Genomic DNA, 22339 nt, shown 5'->3' with positions numbered 1-22339 from the left:
CACAGTGGCTGCGTTTGGTGGGCACAGTGGCTGCATTTAATGGGGCACAGTGGCTGCGTTTGGTGGGCACAGTAGCTGCGTTTGATGGCACAGTGGCTGCAATTGATGGGCACAGTGGCTGCATTTGGTGGGCACAGTGGCTGCGTTTGGTGGGCACAGTGGCTGCGTTTGGTGGCACAGTGGCTGCAATTGATGGGTACAGTGGCTGCAATTGATGGGCACAGTGTCTGCGTTTGGTGGGCACAGTGTCTGCGTTTGGTGGGCACAGTGTCTGCGTTTGGTGGGCACAGTGTCTGCGTTTGATGGGGCACAGTGGCTGCAATTGATGGGCACAGTGGTTGCGTTTGGTGGGAATAGTGGCTGCGTTTGATGGCACAGTGGCTGCAATTGATGGGCACAGTGACAGCATTTGGTGGGGCACAGTGGCTGCATTTAATGGCACAGTGGCTGCAAATGATGGGCACAGTGGTTGCATTTGGTGGGCACAGTGGCTGCATTTGGTGGGCACAGTGGCTGCATTTGGTGGGCACAGTGGCTGCATTTGGTGGGCACAGTGACTGCAATTGATGGGCACAGTGACAGCGTTTGGTGGGGCACAATGGCTGCATTTGATGGCACAGTGGCTGCAAATGATGGGCACAGTGGCTGCATTTGGTGGGCACAGTGGCTGCGTTTAGTGGGCACAGTGGCTGCATTTGATGGGGCACAGTGTCTGCGTTTGGTGGGCACAGTAGCTGCATTTGATAGCACAGTGGCTGCAATTGATGGGCACAGTGGCTGCGTTTGGTGGGCACAGTGGCTGCATTTAATGGGGCACAGTGGCTGCGTTTGGTGGGCACAGTAGCTGCGTTTGATGGCACAGTGGCTGCAATTGATGGGCACAGTGGCTGCGTTTGGTGGGCACAGTGGCTGCGTTTGGTGGGCACAGTGGCTGCGTTTGGTGGCACAGTGGCTGCAATTGATGGGTACAGTGGCTGCAATTGATGGGCACAGTGTCTGCGTTTGGTGGGCACAGTGTCTGCGTTTGGTGGGCACAGTGTCTGCGTTTGGTGGGCACAGTGTCTGCGTTTGATGGGGCACAGTGGCTGCAATTGATGGGCACAGTGGTTGCGTTTGGTGGGAATAGTGGCTGCGTTTGATGGCACAGTGGCTGCAATTGATGGGCACAGTGACAGCATTTGGTGGGGCACAGTGGCTGCATTTAATGGCACAGTGGCTGCAAATGATGGGCACAGTGGTTGCATTTGGTGGGCACAGTGGCTGCATTTGGTGGGCACAGTGGCTGCATTTGGTGGGCACAGTGGCTGCATTTGGTGGGCACAGTGGATGCAAATGATGGGCACAGTGGCTGCATTTGGTGGGCACAGTGGCTGCGTTTAGTGGGCACAGTGGCTGCATTTGATGGGGCACAGTGGCTGCGTTTGGTGGGCACAGTAGCTGCATTTGATGGCACAGTGGCTGCAATTGATGGGCACAGTGGCTGCGTTTGGTGGGCACAGTGGCTGCATTTAATGGGGCACAGTGGCTGCGTTTGGTGGGCACAGTAGCTGCGTTTGATGGCACAGTGGCTGCGTTTGGTGGGCACAGTGGCTGCGTTTGGTGGGCACAGTAGCTGCGTTTGATGGCACAGTGGCTGCGTTTGGTGGGCACAGTGGCTGCGTTTGGTGGGCACAGTGGCTGCGTTTGGTGGGCACAGTGGCTGCATTTGATGGCACAGTGGCTGCATTTGATGGCACAGTGGCTGCAATTGATGGGTACAGTGTCTGCAATTGATGGGCACAGTGTCTGCGTTTGGTGGGCACAGTGTCTGCATTTGCTGGGCACAGTGGCTGCGTTTGGTGGGCACAGTGGCTGCATTTGATGGCACAGTGGCTGCATTTGATGGCACAGTGGCTGCAATTGATGGGTACAGTGTCTGCGTTTGGTGGGCACAGTGTCTGCGTTTGGTGGGCACAGTGCCTGCGTTTGGTGGGCACAGTGTCTGCGTTTGGTGGGCACAGTGCCTGCGTTTGGTGGGCACAGTGGCTGTGTTTGGTGGGCACAGTGTCTGCGTTTGGTGGGCACAGTGCCTGCGTTTGGTGGGCACAGTGCCTGCGTTTGGTGGGCACAGTGGCTGTGTTTGGTGGGCACAGTGTCTGCGTTTGATGGGGCACAGTGGCTGCAATTGATGGGCACAGTGGTTGCGTTTGGTGGGAATAGTGGCTGCATTTGATGGAACAGTGGCTGCATTTGATGGGGCACAGTGAGGCTGCAATTGATGTCTTTTTTTTTTAATTTCTTAGTTTGTTTGCACCCCCCCAAAAATTTTGAGCACCAGCCGCCACTGGCATGTGCAAAGTGCTCCATGCATGCTAAAATCAATGCAAACCCTTTAAACAGTCCACATTTAGTTGCAGTCTCCAGGGAGTGGGGAAGGGTACCTGTCAAAAACAGGTACCTGTTCCCCCCTCCCCCCTGAAAGGTGCCAAATGAGCCTAAAAAGAGGAAGGGGTGTGGTTTACAGATGATAGGGTGGGTCTTAAACAGGAAGGGGTGTGGCCTCGGCAGCAAGGGGTGGGTCATATTTAAATTAGGGGGGTGCATGAGTTTAGTCAGGCCTAGGGCAGCACAAAACCTAAATACACCACTGGGTGTGGTAAATGCTATAGTTGTGTGAGAGTTCCGGGGAATGACAGAAGGTTAAAGGAAATCCTGGATCCTAGAACCCATCAGTCTCATACCATCAGGGACTTTATTTCATGTGACACTATTGGGGTCGTATATGCGTTAAAGTGCCCATGTAATTTTATTTATGTGGGGCGCACCATTAGAGCCCTGAAAGATAGATTAGAGGAGCACGTACGAAACATTCACAAAGGGTCAGACAAGCACCACTTATATATCCATTTTGAGAGAGTACATAATAAAAGTATGGTGGGGATGAAATTCTGGGGGATAGAGGCCCCTAAACGCCATTGGAGAGGTTCCAATTTCACGAGAGAAATTAGTAAACGGGAATCTTGGTGGATACACCAGTTGGGTTCTCTGTCACCTGGGGGGCTTAACAGGGATTTTGATTTAACATGTTTCCTCAGTAACTTTTAATTTTATTGATTAAAGGGATTTTTTAGTATTTTTATATATATATTTTTTTTTTTCTGTTTATTGTACTACCTAGATGTTTTCTAGGTTAAATCACATTCTACATTGGTTCCCATATATATACTTAATAGTGTTGTTAGGGATGCTACTTTTAGTAGAGTTTCATTAAGATAGTGGTTTTTTATTTTAACAATTTAATTTTATTTTATTCTAATATTTATTTTGGCGTATTATATACTATATAGTAATTTCATATCCTTGATATAGTAAGATGGTCAGGGGTGTGTATTGATTTTAACATATTTTATTAAATATTTTATTAAACATACTGCATTTTAAAATAGGGGTCTAAGACCCAGATTCCTTTTAGGACGAAATGGGTTTTAATGTTTTATGGAGGGGATGCTCATGTATTTCAGTAATTTTAGTTCATTATATACCATAGAGAATTATGTTTCAGTATTAATGTATTTTTATATTATTTTTTAATTTTGTTTGTTTGGTTAATTAGATCCATATTATGATGAGGCTCATTAATTTTGGTATATGAGGTGTGGTGTGGTGACTCCTGGATGCACAGCTCTTTCCTTGTTGATCTCAAAACATTAATTAGGATCATTTTCTTGTACCATCAGGGTCTATTGAGGCTTTCATGCTTAGATAATTTATTAAGGAGTATGTTCTGATGATTTAACAAAAGCGCTGTCAGTTGCTGATATATTGAATTGGGTGTCCCTAGCTGTAGCCCATCACTAGAGCAGTCCGACGACCTAGGCAAAATGGCCGCCGACACATCTTTATTGGATGAGGGGCGATGTGTAATTACCATACACAAGTGGAGCCTATTACACTATAGACCGGCGGTCACACGCAAAATGGCCGCCGGTCGCTTCTTTTAGCTATTTGTTCTTTATTAAGGCTGTCGGCGGTCTTTGGCAAAATGGCTGCCGTCAGCATATATAAACCACACTGAACGTCCGACCAATGATATCCCCCAGAGGAAGGCACGTGATCCCTGTGCCGAATACGCGTCGGGGAGGGGTAGGACGGAGCTGTCAGCAGTGGAGGAGATTATCGAACACCACACCGCACGCCATATGAGTCGCAGCTGGCTTTTCATACTTGTATAGTTTGGTGCACTGCAGCACCCACTCAATGTGAGTACCCTCCTGGAGGAATCTGTTTTATTTGAATAAAAGTCCTGGCTATATTACACCATGGAGTTCTCTTTTTTTCTTCTATGAATGTGGATTCTGACTTTACCTGTGAGGATTGTATTTACAACATTTTATCCTGAGGGAGCCCAGCAGTGGCCCCATTGCGTGTTTGACACAGTTTAGTTACTGTGTCACACGGCCAGAGGTGAGAGCAAGCACATGTGGGGTGTCACGGGAGAGCACATATTGTTTGCTGTGATTTGGACACCGGTCAGAAGAAGCTTGATGAATATTTATTTCCTTGTCAAAAGAAGTTTATTGAGTATACAATATTATAAAGATACATAAAGTAAGTTTACAAGGATCTATAAAGTAAGCTCATTGTTTTACAGTAGGGTTTATATAGGTAAATATCATGAAATTTCAAATATTAAACATTGGGTTCACGTAAACCTAAATTAAAGATATATATCATTTCCTTCGTTACTTTTGTAGGTATTTAAATGATTTATACCTACTATATATATTGTTTACAAGTAGAGTGTATATGAGTCAAATAAATTCTGATAATGAGCTTTAATCGTAAAGGAAAGAGAAAGAAGAAAAAGGGTTGAAAGGTAGAGGTATGGTCCACAAGGTTGTCCCGCTCGTCAGTTTATTATTCTTTTTAGTTCTCTTTGAAGCCTTAGAATGGGTGTCTCTGTAAGTCATTTAATCTGTTACCATGGCAACAGGACAGAGTCATTGAAGTTTGACAGGAACTGTTGTTTTATCCAAGGATGCCAAAGTTTTTCAAATTTTGGAATTTGATTTTGATCGATGGCTACCATCTTAGCATGGGACATTGTATTATTCATTCTGTGAATTGTTTCTGCTAGTACCAATGTAGGAGATTTCCATGCCTTGGCCACTGTTTGTTTTGCAGCCGTTATTAGTTGGATCATAAGTTTGAATTGAGAGAGTGTTAACCATTCCGGTTTTAGATTAAGTAAAGTTAAATATGGATCTGGTTGTATTATTTTTTTAAATATTTTAGATGCAATCACGAAAACTTCCTTCCAGAAGGTTTGGATTACTGGGCACGTCCACCATATGTGTAAATATGTACCTATTTCTGGGCATCCTCGAAAACAAAGAGCTGAGGTATTAGGTGAATATTTTGCCACTCTAGCGGGTACAAGGTACCAGCGAGTTAGGACTTTATAATTTGTCTCCAGTGCTAAGATGTTGGGTGAAGATGACTTAGATGTGAGCCATATGTTAGACCAGTCCGTGTCTTCTAAAGTTCGTCCCAGGTCCTCCTCCCACCTCTGAACGTAAGAGGGTCTATTAAGATTTGCTACTCCATATAATTGATTATAAAGTAATAAAATCGTACCTTTAGCAAATGGATCTTTTGTACAGATTGATTCAAAAATGGATAATTGGGATAATGGTGTATCCCCCTTTAGGAATGGTGTATAGAAATTTTTGATTTGGAGATATCTAAATATCTCAGAGTTTGGTAGATCATATTTTTCTCTAAGCTATGGGAATGAAAGGAATGATTTAGATGCTATGAAGTCATTTAGTGTCTGAACGCCTGATGTTGTCCAAGCTTTAAAAGAATTTGGGTAGATCCATGCCGGATAAAAGGCCGGATTTCTGATAAAAGAAAGGAAAGGGTTGTGTGGAGATTGTAACTGATATTTGGTTTTTAGTTTATCCCAGAGAGATAAGAAGTGTTTAGTTATGGGATTATGAATTTTAAAGCGGTCTTTAGGATCAAGCCATAATAAATTTGATATTAATAGAGGGTCATTTTCTGAAGCCTCTATAAATACCCATAATGGGATTTCCTGTTTTGCATGGTATTTGGACAGACTGGCCAAATGTGCTGCTCTGTAGTAGTTAGTAAAATTAGGGTATCCCAGGCCTCCTTTATTTTTGGGAAGATGTAGTGTGTGTATAGGTATACGTGGTTTAGAAGAGCCCCATATAAACGAAGTTGCTCTTTTTTGTACTATTCTCAAAAAATAGGAAGGAATTGGAATAGGGAGGACTCTGAATAGATAAAGCAATTTGGGTAGAATAGTCATTTTGATTGCATTAATCTTCCCTATCCAGGATAAAGGAAGTTGCGACCATTGTTTTATTAGATTTGTGATCTGTCTTAATACAGGAGGATAATTGGTTGAGAATAAGTCAGAATGAGATGCTGTTAAATGAATTCCAAGATATGGGATTGATTTTTCTGCCCATGTGAATGGGAGTGCAGCCCTAGCCGGGATCAATTCCATGTTTGTGAGTGAAATATTAAGCACTAGGCATTTCTTAGGATTAATCATAAGGCCGGATAGGGCTGCAAATCCATCAAGAGCTGGTATTAAGTTAGGACCAGAGACCTGTGGTGATGATAGAAAAAGTAATATATCATCTGCAAATATACATAATTTGTGTGTAATACCTCCTACTTCAATGCCAGTTATAGTTTGGTTTGTTCTGATGTATTGGGCCATGGGTTCGAGTATAAGGGCAAATAATAAGGGAGATAATGGGCAACCCTGTCGAGTACCTCTTTCGATATTAAAGGCATCAGATTTGTATCCAGCATATTTTATATAGGCTTTGGGTTTATTATATAATGCTTTGATCCATGTTAAAAAGTGGGGTCCAAAACCCTATTTTTGTAATGAATATTGAATATATTGCCAGGATACTGTGTCAAATGCCCTCTTAATATCGAGAGATAGAAAACATAAAGGGATTTTCCGTTTTTTAGCAATATGTGCCAATAACACTGCCCTGCGTATATTATCACCTGCCTGTCTATTTGGCATGAAGCCTACTTGATCTCTATGTATTAATTTTCCTATATTGCTATTGAGGCGTTTTGCTATTATTTTTGCTAATAATTTAATATTGAGGTTTAACAGAGAGATAGGCCGATAATTCACACAGGAAGTATCATCAGAAAGGGGTTTTGGGATCATACAAACAATTGCCATTAGTGTTTATTGCCGAAAAGAATGTCCATCTAGAAGTTTGTTAAAAGTTTCAGTGAGAATGGGAGAGAGTATTTCTGAGAATGTTTTATAGTATAAAGCCGAGTAGCCGTCTGGGCCTGGTCTTTTGTTAAGTTTTAGGTCTTTTATGGCGTTAGCAACTTCATCTATAGTTATAGGCTCATCCAAACTGCTTTTTTGATTCTGAGATAACTCAGGTAAGGTTATTTTTGAGAAGAAGGATTCAGCCTCTGTAGGATTAAATTCATTGTTTGTCTTGTATAAAGTTGCGAGATGTGAGTGAAATTTATGGACTATTTTAACTGGATTACAAGTGTAAACATTTTTTGATAATTTCAAACGTATTGGTTTGAAAGATTTGTTAGTTGAATTTAATGCCCGAGCCAAATATGTACCTGGTTTGTTTGTATTCATGTAGAAATTGTGTTTGGAGCGTTTGAGGGATTTATCAACTGACTCAGTGAGAAATAGATCGTATTCCAATCTAGATTTTTCCAGATGAGATTTTGTACTCTGAGATGGATTATCTTGAAATGATATGTAGGCTGCATTAAAATTGAGTTCTAGTTTTTTTGCTAGATTTTTGCGTTCCCGTTTAAATAGTGCCATTTGTCTTTGTATTGTACCACGCAAGACAGGCTTATGAGCTTCCCACAGTGTTATTGGGGAGATGTCTGTTGTATTATTAATTGATATGTATTCCTTTAAAGCTTGTTCAATGGCCATCTGATGTAGTGGGTGTTTGAGCATTATGTCCGGTAAGTACCACGTTGGGTCATGCGCTTTTGGTATGGCTGAGGCTATAGTAGTGTATACTGCATTATGGTCAGACCACGGAATCGGAATTATATCTGATGCAATAATTTCTGGTATCATTCCTATTGTTAGAAAAATATGATCTATTCTGGTGAAGGTTTGATGAGGGTGCGAGAAATAAGTGAATTTCTTTTTCATTGGGTTACTTTCTCTCCACGAATCTACCAGATTGTATTTGGAAAGAAGTTGAGAAAAAGGTAATCTAGAGGTTATTTTGGATGGTGTAAAAGGTGATTTATCTAGAAATGGGAGGAGGACCTGGTTCGAATCCCCACACATTATCACTGTTCCTATTTTGTGTGTATTAATCACTTGTAATATATGTGAGAGGAATGGTGTAGGTTGTTTGTTAGGAGCGTAGTAGGAAATCACAGTGATTGCTGTATCCATTATATAACCCATGAGTATCAGGTATCTACCTTCTGGGTCTTTAATTTCTGATGATAAGGTGAATGGTGTGGATCGGTGAAATGCAATTAGAGTTCCCCTTTGCTTGGTACAGGCAGAAGCCGTGTAAATTTGTTGATAAAAAGGAGAAATATATTTTGGAGTAGAATCTTTGGTGAAGTGTGTTTCTTGGAGGCATACTATGTGAGCCTTCTTGTTATGAAAAGTACGGAAGGCTTTGGTCCTTTTTTGAGGGACATTTATTCCCTGAACATTCAGGGAAAGTATATTCAGTGGTGCCATGGCAACAGATAAAATAGTTTTGACTTACTTTTTGTTATGCAGAGCTGACCGCGCAGATCAACCTGTGTGGACTGAAGAGATGAATAGATAGAAAAGAAACCAGTGAATTCTGGAGTAAAGAGTAAACAAAAAACATATGAGATTAGATGATACATTGTATAAATTATTTTTTGCAAGTAATCACAATTTATCCGTGAAAGAGAGTAAATATCTCTCTCAGGGGAATAAGTGCCTTCGTCACACTCCCACATAATATGGTTGGGAGAATGAGGAGGGCTAATGGGGGTACACGGATCTTCCGCTTACAGGAGAGAAGTGCTATGTCAAAAGACATCAAAATGATGTTTCATTAATTGGAGTGCAGAATATCGTTTTTGTTGAAATTATTTATTCCAGGGTGGTTGTATATGGTTAGTCTTGCCCTAGGCTAAATAATTCAGTTAGAAAGGTACTGTTAATAACTTTGGTATTGATTTTAACCCTTTTAGAGTAAACAATTACATATTTTATTCATATGTAACTGTTTAGATATGTTAACTCATAAAATTGAGGTTGTATTGCTTCAGATTAGAATAAACAAAAACATAATTCTAGGAACTAGTTAGGTAATAATATATTTGTTTTAAGAAAAGAAAGAAAAAGCTTCCATTACTTCTGGATTATTGAACATATTTGTCCTAAAAAGTAATAAATCTATTGTTATTACCTGATAATATATAACTGAACAAGAATTTCCTTATTTCACTTATATATTCTAAGGCTATATGAATCAGAAGTAATAAGAAATATAACTGGAATGTAACATGATCCCACACAGTGTGTGACTATCAGAATGCAGTTACATTCAGTTATAAATACAGTTTTTTTATAGAGAACCATCTCTTAGTATAATAAATGAAGAGATATCAGGAATTAGGATGTCAGTCCATTGAATCTTCTTGGTCCATGGATGATGTGGCATAATGGCCTCTTTTGTGAGAATGATGATTCCCATTTTGTTCTGAAATTTTCTGAGTGCTGCCTGAAGGTGAAGATGATGCCATTCTTCTGCATGTGGGAGAGTTGCTGCTTGTGGGTTCTGTCAGATTTAATTTTAAAAGGGTTTGTTGTAGTTCATCTGCTGATGTGCTTCTGTAAATTGTACCTTGGTAGTTAAATCTGACTGAAAAGGGGAAGCCCCATTGATACATAATGTTGTGGCGTTGCAGTTCCATTAGTTGGGGTTTCATGGATCGTCTTTTAGTAATAGTAAGTTGGGATAGATCAGCAAAAATTTGATAATTGTGTCCTTGAAAATTAAGTTCCTTTTTTTCTCTTGCAGCAATTAGTATTTGTTCTTTCGTTCTGTAATAATGAAATTTTGTGATTATATCACGTGGGGGTCCATCTTTCTTTTTGGCTGTGAGGGCTCTGTGTACTCTGTCCAGTTCTAAACGTTCAATAGGGATATCTGGCTTTAGTTCTTGTAATAGAGCAGTAACAGTAGATTGCAGGTCTGTCACAGTTTCAGGTATTCCCCTTATGCGCAAGTTTGAACGTCTGGCTCTATTTTCATAATCTTCGAGCTTAGTTTGAAGTATTAAATTCTCTTCTTTTAATTGTTCCAATTCTGTTATATTTACTTGGGTTGTAATTTCAATTTCATCCATTTTTATTTCTAAGGCTGCGGTGCGGTTTCCCAGCTCTCTTATTTCTTTGGTTAGGCTTTTTGTTATTTGGTCTGAGGTTTGTTTTAAAGCCTTATGAAGCATCTTTTCAAATTGTAATAATATTACTGGGGATGCTGAGGAGGCTTGTGGAGAAGTTTGTGAGAGGATTTGTTCTGTATCTGACTCAAATGGAGAGTCTTGCTGTGACATTTTCTGTCTGTGAGAGCGCCCTGATGCTGTATCTTGTGAGGTGACTGGAGCTGCTTTAGTTGCAGTGAGTGCCTGTGAGCTCTTTGTGAGGTGATTTTTATTTCTGCCACGGTTTCCTCCCAGTACCATATTTCCTGCCCAAACTTTCACAGTTTGTTCCCTGGGGCAAAAAGGTTCAAATGGATACCTTTTGAGCCTGCAGGCTCCGCTTTGTCCTTCTCTTCTCTCCTCAGCGGTGCGGAGCTCTAACAATGCATGTCTGCTCCGCTAGGCTCCGCTCATCTCCCCGATGAATATTTATTTCATGGACACTGTTTGTGCACACTCTTTTTAATTTGAATTTGCTGATTGTGTTGGACACTTGTATTTCAGAGGATAGCACTTGGCATTTATGATTTATTTATGCACGGTGCACTTTTAATGGTTTATATTAATATTGCACAATGTTATATGCACTTTGAGGTTTAATATAATAGATCGCACATATATATATTCATTTTCACATGTATGATTTTATTAGCATATTTATTGTGTTTTAATTCAACTATTTTTGCACGTTATCTTTTATATTTTTTTAGTACATTTTTTAGCGCAGGCACAATTCATTTTATGCATTATATTACACGCTATGAAACGTGGTTTAGTGTTTGCTGCTTAAAAATTAATGGTTTCACTCCTTAGAGGCATTAGTCCATCTGTGGCTCGCAGGAGACTCACACTTTTGTTTTTCTGGTGCCATAGTCACACAGGTACTCATTGATGGCCCTCTGCTGCATGTGCAGCCACTGCAGCATGGCCAACGTTGAGTTCCACCTGGTGGGCATGTCACAGATTAGGCGGTTCTTGGGCAGGTTAAATTTCTTTTGGAGGTCTGCCAGCCAAGCACTGGCATTATATGTCCGGCAGAAATGCACACAGACTTTGCTGGCCTGCCTCAGGACATCCTGTAAGCCCGGGTACCTGCCCAAGAACCGCTGCACCACCAAGTTAAGGATGTGGCATCAACTACCTCTGAACCTGCCCCTGCAGAGCTGACAGAACCTCTGCCCCAGTGTGGCTCCTGTCCCCCAAGCACACCAGCTCAAGCACCGCATGGTATCTTTTGGCCTGCATACTTGAGTAGCCCCTTGAATGCCTACGGAGCACCGCTGGTTCCGAGGAAAAAGCACAGGAAGAGGCCATGGAGGAAGAAGAAGAGGAGGGGGTGGAGGAGAGAGGTGTGTCAGAATCATTAGTAGTGGCATTTTGGAGGCATGGTGGTGGAACAACCTCCAACACTACTGCACCTTGTCCTGCATCCTTCCCAGCTGCCAGCAGAGTCACCCAATGTGCCGTGAAATGTAGGTAACGTCCCTATCCATGCCTGCTGGACCATGAGTCAGCGGTAATATGCACCTTACCGCTGACTGCCCTGTCCAGCGAGGCATGGACATTGCCTTCCACATGCAGGTAGAGAGCCGGAATCACCTTCCATGAGGAAAAGTGGCGTTTTGGTACCTGCCACTGAGGAACCGCACATTCCACAAACTCATGCAAGGGGGCAGAGTCTACCAACTGAAAAGGTAGCAGTAGAAGTGCTAGCAATTTTGCCAAGCTAGCATTCAACCGCTGGGCATGTGGATGGCTGGGAGGGAACTTCCTTCGGCGGTGCAGCAGCTGGGGCAGGGAAATTTGCCTGGTACAATCTGACATCGGTGTACCGAAAGCAGATTGCCCACAAGTACTTGGCTGTGACACACCTAATTCTACACCTTCATTCCTCTCAGTGCAGGTCTCAGAAAGGACTGAAGGTATAGTGGGGTTGGAGATCTCAGCTGATGAGGACCAAGGAGAGGTCCTCTTTGTTCTTTGGTGTGGGTCTTTTAGATACGCTTGCCAACGAACTGAGTGGCAGATCAACATATGTCTGGTCAAGCATGTGGTGCCCAAGCGGGAGATGTTTTGGCCATGCGAGATAAGCTTGAGATATATGTTGCAAATAGCAGTGGTGCAATCTGATGCACTTGTCTCAAAAATGGCCCACACCAAAGAACTTTTGGAATAACGCACAGAGACAGCAGCGCCCTGCACATGCGGAGCTTTGCGGTGTGATGCAGTCAGTGTGCTGCCCTTAGGCTGGCCCCTGGAGGGCATCCTGCCTCATTGGTGATGTGCCTCCTCCTCGTTCTCTCTCCTATCAGGCACCCACATTGAGTCAGTGACCTCATCATCCCCTCCCTCCTCATCGCTGGAGCAAACCTGGCAGTATGCTGCAGCAGGGGGAGCATGACTGCCAGATTGCTGTCCTTCTTGGTCACCCCCTCTGTCCGTGCTCACGTTACTGCCTTCATCTAGCTCAGTATCATTATCAGAGCCTTCTAAATGCTGGGCATCCTCCTGGAGCATGTACCCAACACTGTGGTCAAACAGTTCGAGGGACTCCTCAGGAGGACATGGTGGGGCTAAGGAAGGAGTCACTGATGCCATTGAGCCGAGGGAAGAGGTCGCGTTGGCAGCTGCTTTGCCAGACAAAGTACCCTGAGCATGGTTGAGAGAGGATGAGGAGGATGAGGACGGCTTGGTCATCCACTCAACCAAGTCTTTCGCATGTTGCGGCTCAACACGGGCAGCTGCCGAAAAAAAGGCCAAGCGTGTCCCATGACCACGTGCTGATGAGGATGTACTGTCTCCATGACCAGCACTGTTGCCTCTAGACACAGAGCCTGCTTGCCCTCATTTATTGGCTTGTGACTGTCTGCCTCTCCTTGTTGGCCTTCCAGACATACTAATGGCCTTCAATGAGATGTAGCTGCACTAAGCTGGGCTATATATATATATATATATATATATATATATATATATATATATATACAGTGCCTTGCAAAAGTATTCACCCCCCCTTGGCATGTTTTGTGTTTTGTTGCCTCACAACCTGAAATTAACATGGATTGTTTGAGGATTTGCATCATTTAATTTACAGAACATGCCCACAACTTTGAAGATTTTTTTTTTTTTTAATATTGTGAAGCAAACAACAAATAGGAAAAAATAACAAAGTCAATGTGCATAACTATTCACCCCCCTAAAGTCAATACTTTTGTAGAGCCACCTTTTGAGGCTATCACAGCTCCAAGTCACTTTGGATAAGTCTCTCCGAGCTTGCCACATCTTATCACTGGGATTTTTTCCCATTCCTCCTTGCAAAACTGCTCCAGCTCCTTCAAACGCTTGTGAACAGCAATCTTTAAGTCTGACCTCAGATTTTCTATTGGATTGAGGTCTTGGCTTTGACTAGGCCATTCCAACACATTTACATGTTTCTCCTTAAACCACTCAAGTGTTGCTTTAGCAGTGTGTTTGGGGTCATTGTTTTGCTGGAAGGTGAACCTCCCTCCTAGCCTCAAATCATACACAGAGGGGTACAGGTTTTGCTCAAGACTATCCCTGTATTTAGCACCATCCATCTTTCCCTCAACTCTGACCAGTTTCCCAGTCCTGACTGCTGATAAACATCCACACAGCATGATGCTGCCACCACCATGTTTCACAGTGGGGGTTGGTGTTCTTTGGGTGATGTGATGGGTTTGCACCAGACATAGCGTTTTCTTTGATGGCCAGAAAGTTAAAATTTAGTCTCATCAGACCAGAGCACCTTCCTCCATACATTTTGGGAGTCTCCCACATGCCTTTTCGCAAACGCAAAATGTGCCATTTAGTTTTTTTGCTGAAAGTAATGGCTTTCTTCTGGCCACTTTGCCATAAAGCCCAACTCTATGGAGCGTACGGCTTATTGTCGTCCTATGTACAGATACTCCAGTCCCTGCTGTGGAACTCTGCAGCTCCTCCAGGGTTACCTTAGGTCTCTGTGCTGCCTCTCTGATTAATGCCCTCCTTGCCCGCTCCGTGAGTTTTGGTGTGCGGCCATCTCTTGGCAGGTTCTTTCCATTTGGTTATGATAGATTTGATGGTGCTCCTAGGGATCATCAAAGATTTGGATATTTTTTTATAACCTAACCCTGACTGGGGGGCTGAATACTTTTGCAAGGCACTGTGTATATATATATATATATATATATATATATATATATATATATATATATATATATTGATACTGCAGCTAGCAAAATCAACTGCCTGCCTGTAGTATTAGAACACCACCAATCTTGTACAGGTAGCTTTAGATGAACACTGTGCAGAGGTCGCACTACACTAACTTGTAGATTTAGCTGAACACTGTGCAGAGGACGCACTACACCAACGTTAAAATAATGTAGCTGCCTGCGGTAGTGATAGGATCAGGAATATACCACCAACCTTCTACAGATAGCTTTAGCTGAACACTGTGCAGAGGTCGCACTAGACTAACGTGTAAATAATGTAGCTGTTTGCGGTAGTGATAGGATCAGGAAAACACCACCAACCTTCTACAGGTAGCTTTAGCTGAACACTGTGCAGAGGTCGCACTACAATAATGTGTAAATAATGTAGCTGCCTGCAGTAGTGATAGGATCAGGAAAACACCACCAACCTTCTACTGATAGCTTTAGCTGAACACTGTGAAGAGGACGCACTACACTAACGTTAAAATAATGTAGCTGCCTGCGGTAGTGATAGGATCAGGAAAACACAACCAACCTTCTACAGGTAGCTTTAGCTGAACACTGTGAGGAGGACGAACTACACTAACTTGTAGCTTTAGCTGAACACTGTTCAGCGGACGCACTACACTAACTTATAGCTTTAGCTGAACACTGTGAGGAGGACACACTACACTAACTTGTAGCTTTAGCTGAACACTGTGCAGAGGTCACACTACACTAACTTGTAGCTTTAGCTGAACACTGTGAGGAGGACGCACTACACTAACTTGTAGCTTTAGCTGAACACTGTGCACTACACTAACTTGTAGCTTTAGCTGAACACTGTTCAGAGGACGCACATCTCTAACTTGTAGCTTTAGCTGAACACTGTGCAGAGGTCACACTACACTAACTTGTAGCTTTAGCTGAACACTATGAGGAGGATGCACTACACTAACTTGTAGCTTTAGCTGAACACTGTGCACTACACTAACTTGTAGCTTTAGCTGAACACTGTTCAGAGGACACACTACACTAACTTGTAGCTTTAGCTGAACACTGTGCAGAGGTCGCACTACACTAACTTGTAGCTTTAGCTTAACACTGTTAGGAGGACGAACTATACTAACTTGTAGCTTTAGCTGAACACCGTGCACTACACTGACTTGTAACTTTAGCTGAACACTGTGAGGAGGGCACACTACACTAACTTGTAGCTTTAGCTGAACACTGTGCAGAGGTCGCACTACACTAACTTGTAGCTTTAGCTGAACACTGTGAGGAGGATGCACTACACTAACTTATAGCTTTAGCTGAACACTGTGCACTACACTAACTTGTAGCTTTAGATAAACACTGTTCAGAGGGCACTCTACACTAACTTGTAGCTTTAGCTGAACACTGTGCAGAGGTTGCACTACACTAACTTGTAGCTTTAGCTGAACACTGTTCAGAGGACGCACTACACTAACTTGTAGCTTTAGCTGAACACTGTGCAATACACTAACTTGTAGCTTTAGCAGAACACAATTCTGAGGACGCACTACACTAACTTGTAGCTTTAGCAGAACACTGTGCAGAGGTCGCACTACACTAACTTGGAGCTTTAGCTGAACACTGTGAGTAGGACACACTACACTAACGTGTAGCTTTAGCTGAACACTGTGCACTACACTAACTTGTAGCTTTAGCTGAACACTGCGAGGAGGGCACACTACTTTGTAGCTTTAGCTGAACACTGTGCAGAGGTCGCACTACACTAACTTGTAGCTTTAGCCGAACACTGTGTGGAGGTCGCACTACACTAACTTGTAGCTTTAGCTGAACACTGTGAGGAGGATGCACTACACTAACTTGTAGCTTTAGCTGAACACTGTGCACTACACTAACTTGTAGCTTTAGCTGAACACTATGAGGAGGACGCACTACACTAACTTGTAGCTTTAGCTGAACACTGTTCAGAGGACGCACTACACTAACTTGTAGCTTTAGCTGAACACTGTGCAGAGGTCACACTACACTAACTTGTAGCTTTAGCTGAACACTGTGAGGAGGACGAACTACACTAACTTGTAGCTTTAGCTGAACACTGTGCACTACACTAACTTGTAGCTTTAGCTGAACACTGTGAGGAGGGCACACTACAGTAACTTGTAGCTTTAGCTGAACACTGTGCAGAGGTCGCACTACACTAACTTGTAGCTTTAGCTGAACACGGTGAGGAAGATGCACTACACTAACTTATAGCTTTAGCTGAACACTGTGCACTACACTAACTTGTAGCTTTAGCTAAACACTGTTCAGAGGACACTCTACACTAACTTGTAAATTTAGCTGAACACTGTGCAGAGGTTACACTACACTAACTTGTAGCTTTAGCTGAACACTGTTCAGAGGACGCACTACACTAACTTGTAGCTTTAGCTGAACACTGTGCACTACACTAACTTGTAGCTTTAGCTGAACACTGTTCAGAGGACGCACTACACTAACTTGTAGCTTTAGCTGAACACTGTGCAGAGGTCGCACTACACTAACTTGTAGCTTTAGCTGAACACTGTGAGTAGTACGCACTACACTAACGTGTAGCTTTAGCTGAACACTGTGCACTACACTAACTTGTTGCTTTAGCTGAACACTGTGCACTACACTAACTTGTAGCTTTAGCTGAACACTGTTCAGAGGACACACTTCTCTAACTTGTAGCTTTAGCTGAACACTGTGCAGAGGTCGCACTACACTAACTTGTAGCTTTAGCTGAACACTATGAGGAGGACGCACTACACTAACTTGTAGCTTTAGCTGAACACTGTGCACTACACTAACTTGTAGCTTTAGCTGAACACTGTGAGGAGGACACACTTCTCTAACTTGTAGCTTTAGCTGAACACTGTGCAGAGGTCGCACTACACTAACTTGTAGCTTTAGCTGAACACTATGAGGAGGACGCACTACACTAACTTGTAGCTTTAGCTGAACACTGTGCACTACACTAACTTGTAGCTTTAGCTGAACACTGTGAAGAGGACGCACTACACTAACTTGTAGCTTTAGCTGAACACTGTGCAGAGGTCGCACTACACTAACTTGTAGCTTTAGCTGAACACTGTGAGGAGGACGAACTACACTAACTTGTAGCTTTAGCTGAACACTGTGCACTACACTAACTTGTAGCTTTAGCTGAACACTGTGAGGAGGGCACACTACAGTAACTTGTAGCTTTAGCTGAACACTGTGCAGAGGTCGCACTACACTAACTTGTAGCTTTAGCTGAACACTGTGAGGAAGATGCACTACACTAACTTATAGCTTTAGCTGAACACTGTGCAGAGGTCGCACTACACTAACTTGTAGCTTTAGCTGAACACTGTGAGGAGGACGAACTACACTAACTTGTAGCTTTAGCTGAACACTGTGCACTACACTAACTTGTAGCTTTAGCTGAACACTGTGAGGAGGGCACACTACAGTAACTTGTAGCTTTAGCTGAACACTGTGCAGAGGTCGCACTACACTAACTTGTAGCTTTAGCTGAACACTGTGAGGAAGATGCACTACACTAACTTATAGCTTTAGCTGAACACTGTGCACTACACTAACTTGTAGCTTTAGCTAAACACTGTTCAGAGGACACTCTACACTAACTTGTAAATTTAGCTGAACACTGTGCAGAGGTTACACTACACTAACTTGTAGCTTTAGCTGAACACTGTTCAGAGGACACACTACACTAACTTGTAGCTTTAGCTGAACACTGTGCACTACACTAACTTGTAGCTTTAGCTGAACACTGTGAGGAGGACGCACTACACTAACTTGTAGCTTTAGCTGAACACTGTGCAGAGGTCGCACTACACTAACTTGTAGCTTTAGCTGAACACTGTGAGTAGGACGCACTACACTAACGTGTAGCTTTAGCTGAACACTGTGCACTACACTAACTTGTAGCTTTAGCTGAACACTGTGAGGAGGGCACACTACACTAACTTGTTGCTTTAGCTGAACACTGTGCACTACACTAACTTGTAGCTTTAGCTGAACACTGTTCAGAGGACGAACTTCTCTAACTTGTAGCTTTAGCTGAACACTGTGCAGAGGTCGCACTACACTAACTTGTAGCTTTAGCTGAACACTATGAGGAGGACGCACTACACTAACTTGTAGCTTTAGCTGAACACTGTGCACTACACTAACTTGTAGCTTTAGCTGAACACTGTGAGGAGGACGCACTTCTCTAACTTGTAGCTTTAGCTGAACACTGTGCAGAGGTCGCACTACACTAACTTGTAGCTTTAGCTGAACACTATGAGGAGGACGCACTACACTAACTTGTAGCTTTAGCTGAGCACTGTGCACTACACTAACTTGTAGCTTTAGCTGAACACTGTGCAGAGGTCGCACTACACTAACTTGTAGCTATAGCTGAACACTGTTAGGAGGACGAACTATACTAACTTGTAGCTTTAGCTGAACACCGTGCACTACACTGACTTGTAACTTTAGCTGAACACTGTGAGGAGGGCACACTACACTAACTTGTAGCTTTAGCTGAACACTGTACAGAGGTCGCACTACACTAACTTGTAGCTTTAGCTGAACACTGTGAGGAGGATGCACTACACTAACTTATAGCTTTAGCTGAACACTGTGCACTACACTAACTTGTAGCTTTAGATAAACACTGTTCAGAGGACACTCTACACTAACTTGTAGCTTTAGCTGAACACTGTGCAGAGGTTGCACTACACTAACTTGTAGCTTTAGCTGAACACTGTTCAGAGGACGCACTACACTGACTTGTAGCTTTAGCTGAACACTGTGCATTACACTAACTTGTAGCTTTAGCAGAACACTATTCTGAGGACGCACTACACTAACTTGAAGCTTTAGCTGAACACTGTGCAGAGGTCGCACTACACTAACTTGTAGCTTTAGCTGAACACTGTGAGTAGGACACACTACACTAACGTGTAGCTTTAGCTGAACACTGTGCACTACACTAACTTGTAGCTTTAGCTGAACACTGCGAGGAGGGCACACTACACTAACTTGTAGCTTTAGCTGAACACTGTGCAGAGGTCGCACTACACTAACTTGTAGCTTTAGCCGAACACTGTGTGGAGGTCGCACTACACTAACTTGTAGCTTTAGCTGAACACTGTGAGGAGGATGCACTACACTAACTTGTAGCTTTAGCTGAACACTGTGCACTACACTAACTTGTAGCTTTAGCTGAACACTATGAGGAGGACGCACCACACTAACTTGTAGCTTTAGCTGAACACTGTGCAGAGGTCGCACTACACTAACTTGTAGCTTTAGCTGAACACTGTGAGGAGGATGCACTACACTAACTTATAGCTTTAGCTGAACACTGTGCACTACACTAACTTGTAGCTTTAGATAAACACTGTTCAGAGGACACTCTACACTAACTTGTAGCTTTAGCTGAACACTGTGCAGAGGTTGCACTACACTAACTTGTAGCTTTAGCTGAACACTGTTCAGAGGACGCACTACACTAACTTGTAGCTTTAGCTGAACACTGTGCAATACACTAACTTCTAGCTTTAGCAGAACACAATTCTGAGGACGCACTACACTAACTTGTAGCTTTAGCAGAACACTGTGCAGAGGTCGCACTACACTAACGTGTAGCTTTAGCTGAACACTGTGCACTACACTAACTTGTAGCTTTAGCTGAACACTGCGAGGAGGGCACACTACTTTGTAGCTTTAGCTGAACACTGTGCAGAGGTCGCACTACACTAACTTGTAGCTTTAGCCGAACACTGTGTGGAGGTCGCACTACACTAACTTGTAGCTTTAGCTGAACACTGTGAGGAGGATGCACTACACTAACTTGTAGCTTTAGCTGAACACTGTGCACTACACTAACTTGTAGCTTTAGCTGAACACTATGAGGAGGACGCACTACACTAACTTGTAGCTTTAGCTGAACACTGTTCAGAGGACGCACTACACTAACTTGTAGCTTTAGCTGAACACTGTGCAGAGGTCACACTACACTAACTTGTAGCTTTAGCTGAACACTGTGAGGAGGACGAACTACACTAACTTGTAGCTTTAGCTGAACACTGTGCACTACACTAACTTGTAGCTTTAGCTGAACACTGTGAGGAGGGCACACTACAGTAACTTGTAGCTTTAGCTGAACACTGTGCAGAGGTCGCACTACACTAACTTGTAGCTTTAGCTGAACACGGTGAGGAAGATGCACTACACTAACTTATAGCTTTAGCTGAACACTGTGCACTACACTAACTTGTAGCTTTAGCTAAACACTGTTCAGAGGACACTCTACACTAACTTGTAAATTTAGCTGAACACTGTGCAGAGGTTACACTACACTAACTTGTAGCTTTAGCTGAACACTGTTCAGAGGACGCACTACACTAACTTGTAGCTTTAGCTGAACACTGTGCACTACACTAACTTGTAGCTTTAGCTGAACACTGTTCAGAGGACGCACTACACTAACTTGTAGCTTTAGCTGAACACTGTGCAGAGGTCGCACTACACTAACGTGTAGCTTTAGCTGAACACTGTGCACTACACTAACTTGTTGCTTTAGCTGAACACTGTGCACTACACTAACTTGTAGCTTTAGCTGAACACTGTTCAGAGGACACACTTCTCTAACTTGTAGCTTTAGCTGAACACTGTGCAGAGGTCGCACTACACTAACTTGTAGCTTTAGCTGAACACTATGAGGAGGACGCACTACACTAACTTGTAGCTTTAGCTGAACACTGTGCACTACACTAACTTGTAGCTTTAGCTGAACACTGTGAGGAGGACACACTTCTCTAACTTGTAGCTTTAGCTGAACACTGTGCAGAGGTCGCACTACACTAACTTGTAGCTTTAGCTGAACACTATGAGGAGGACGCACTACACTAACTTGTAGCTTTAGCTGAACACTGTGCACTACACTAACTTGTAGCTTTAGCTGAACACTGTGAAGAGGACGCACTACACTAACTTGTAGCTTTAGCTGAACACTGTGCAGAGGTCGCACTACACTAACTTGTAGCTTTAGCTGAACACTATGAGGAGGACGCACTACACTAACTTGTAGCTTTAGCTGAACACTGTGCACTACACTAACTTGTAGCTTTAGCTGAACACTGTGAGGAGGACGCACTTCTCTAACTTGTAGCTTTAGCTGAACACTGTGCAGAGGTCGCACTACACTAACTTGTAGCTTTAGCTGAACACTATGAGGAGGACGCACTACACTAACTTGTAGCTTTAGCTGAGCACTGTGCACTACACTAACTTGTAGCTTTAGCTGAACACTGTGCAGAGGTCGCACTACACTAACTTGTAGCTATAGCTGAACACTGTTAGGAGGACGAACTATACTAACTTGTAGCTTTAGCTGAACACCGTGCACTACACTGACTTGTAACTTTAGCTGAACACTGTGAGGAGGGCACACTACACTAACTTGTAGCTTTAGCTGAACACTGTACAGAGGTCGCACTACACTAACTTGTAGCTTTAGCTGAACACTGTGAGGAGGATGCACTACACTAACTTATAGCTTTAGCTGAACACTGTGCACTACACTAACTTGTAGCTTTAGATAAACACTGTTCAGAGGACACTCTACACTAACTTGTAGCTTTAGCTGAACACTGTGCAGA

Source organism: Aquarana catesbeiana, linkage group LG11 (genome assembly GCF_042186555.1).
Source record: "Aquarana catesbeiana isolate 2022-GZ linkage group LG11, ASM4218655v1, whole genome shotgun sequence".
Lineage (NCBI taxonomy): Eukaryota > Metazoa > Chordata > Amphibia > Anura > Ranidae > Aquarana > Aquarana catesbeiana.
This window is presented reverse-complemented; position numbering follows the sequence as displayed.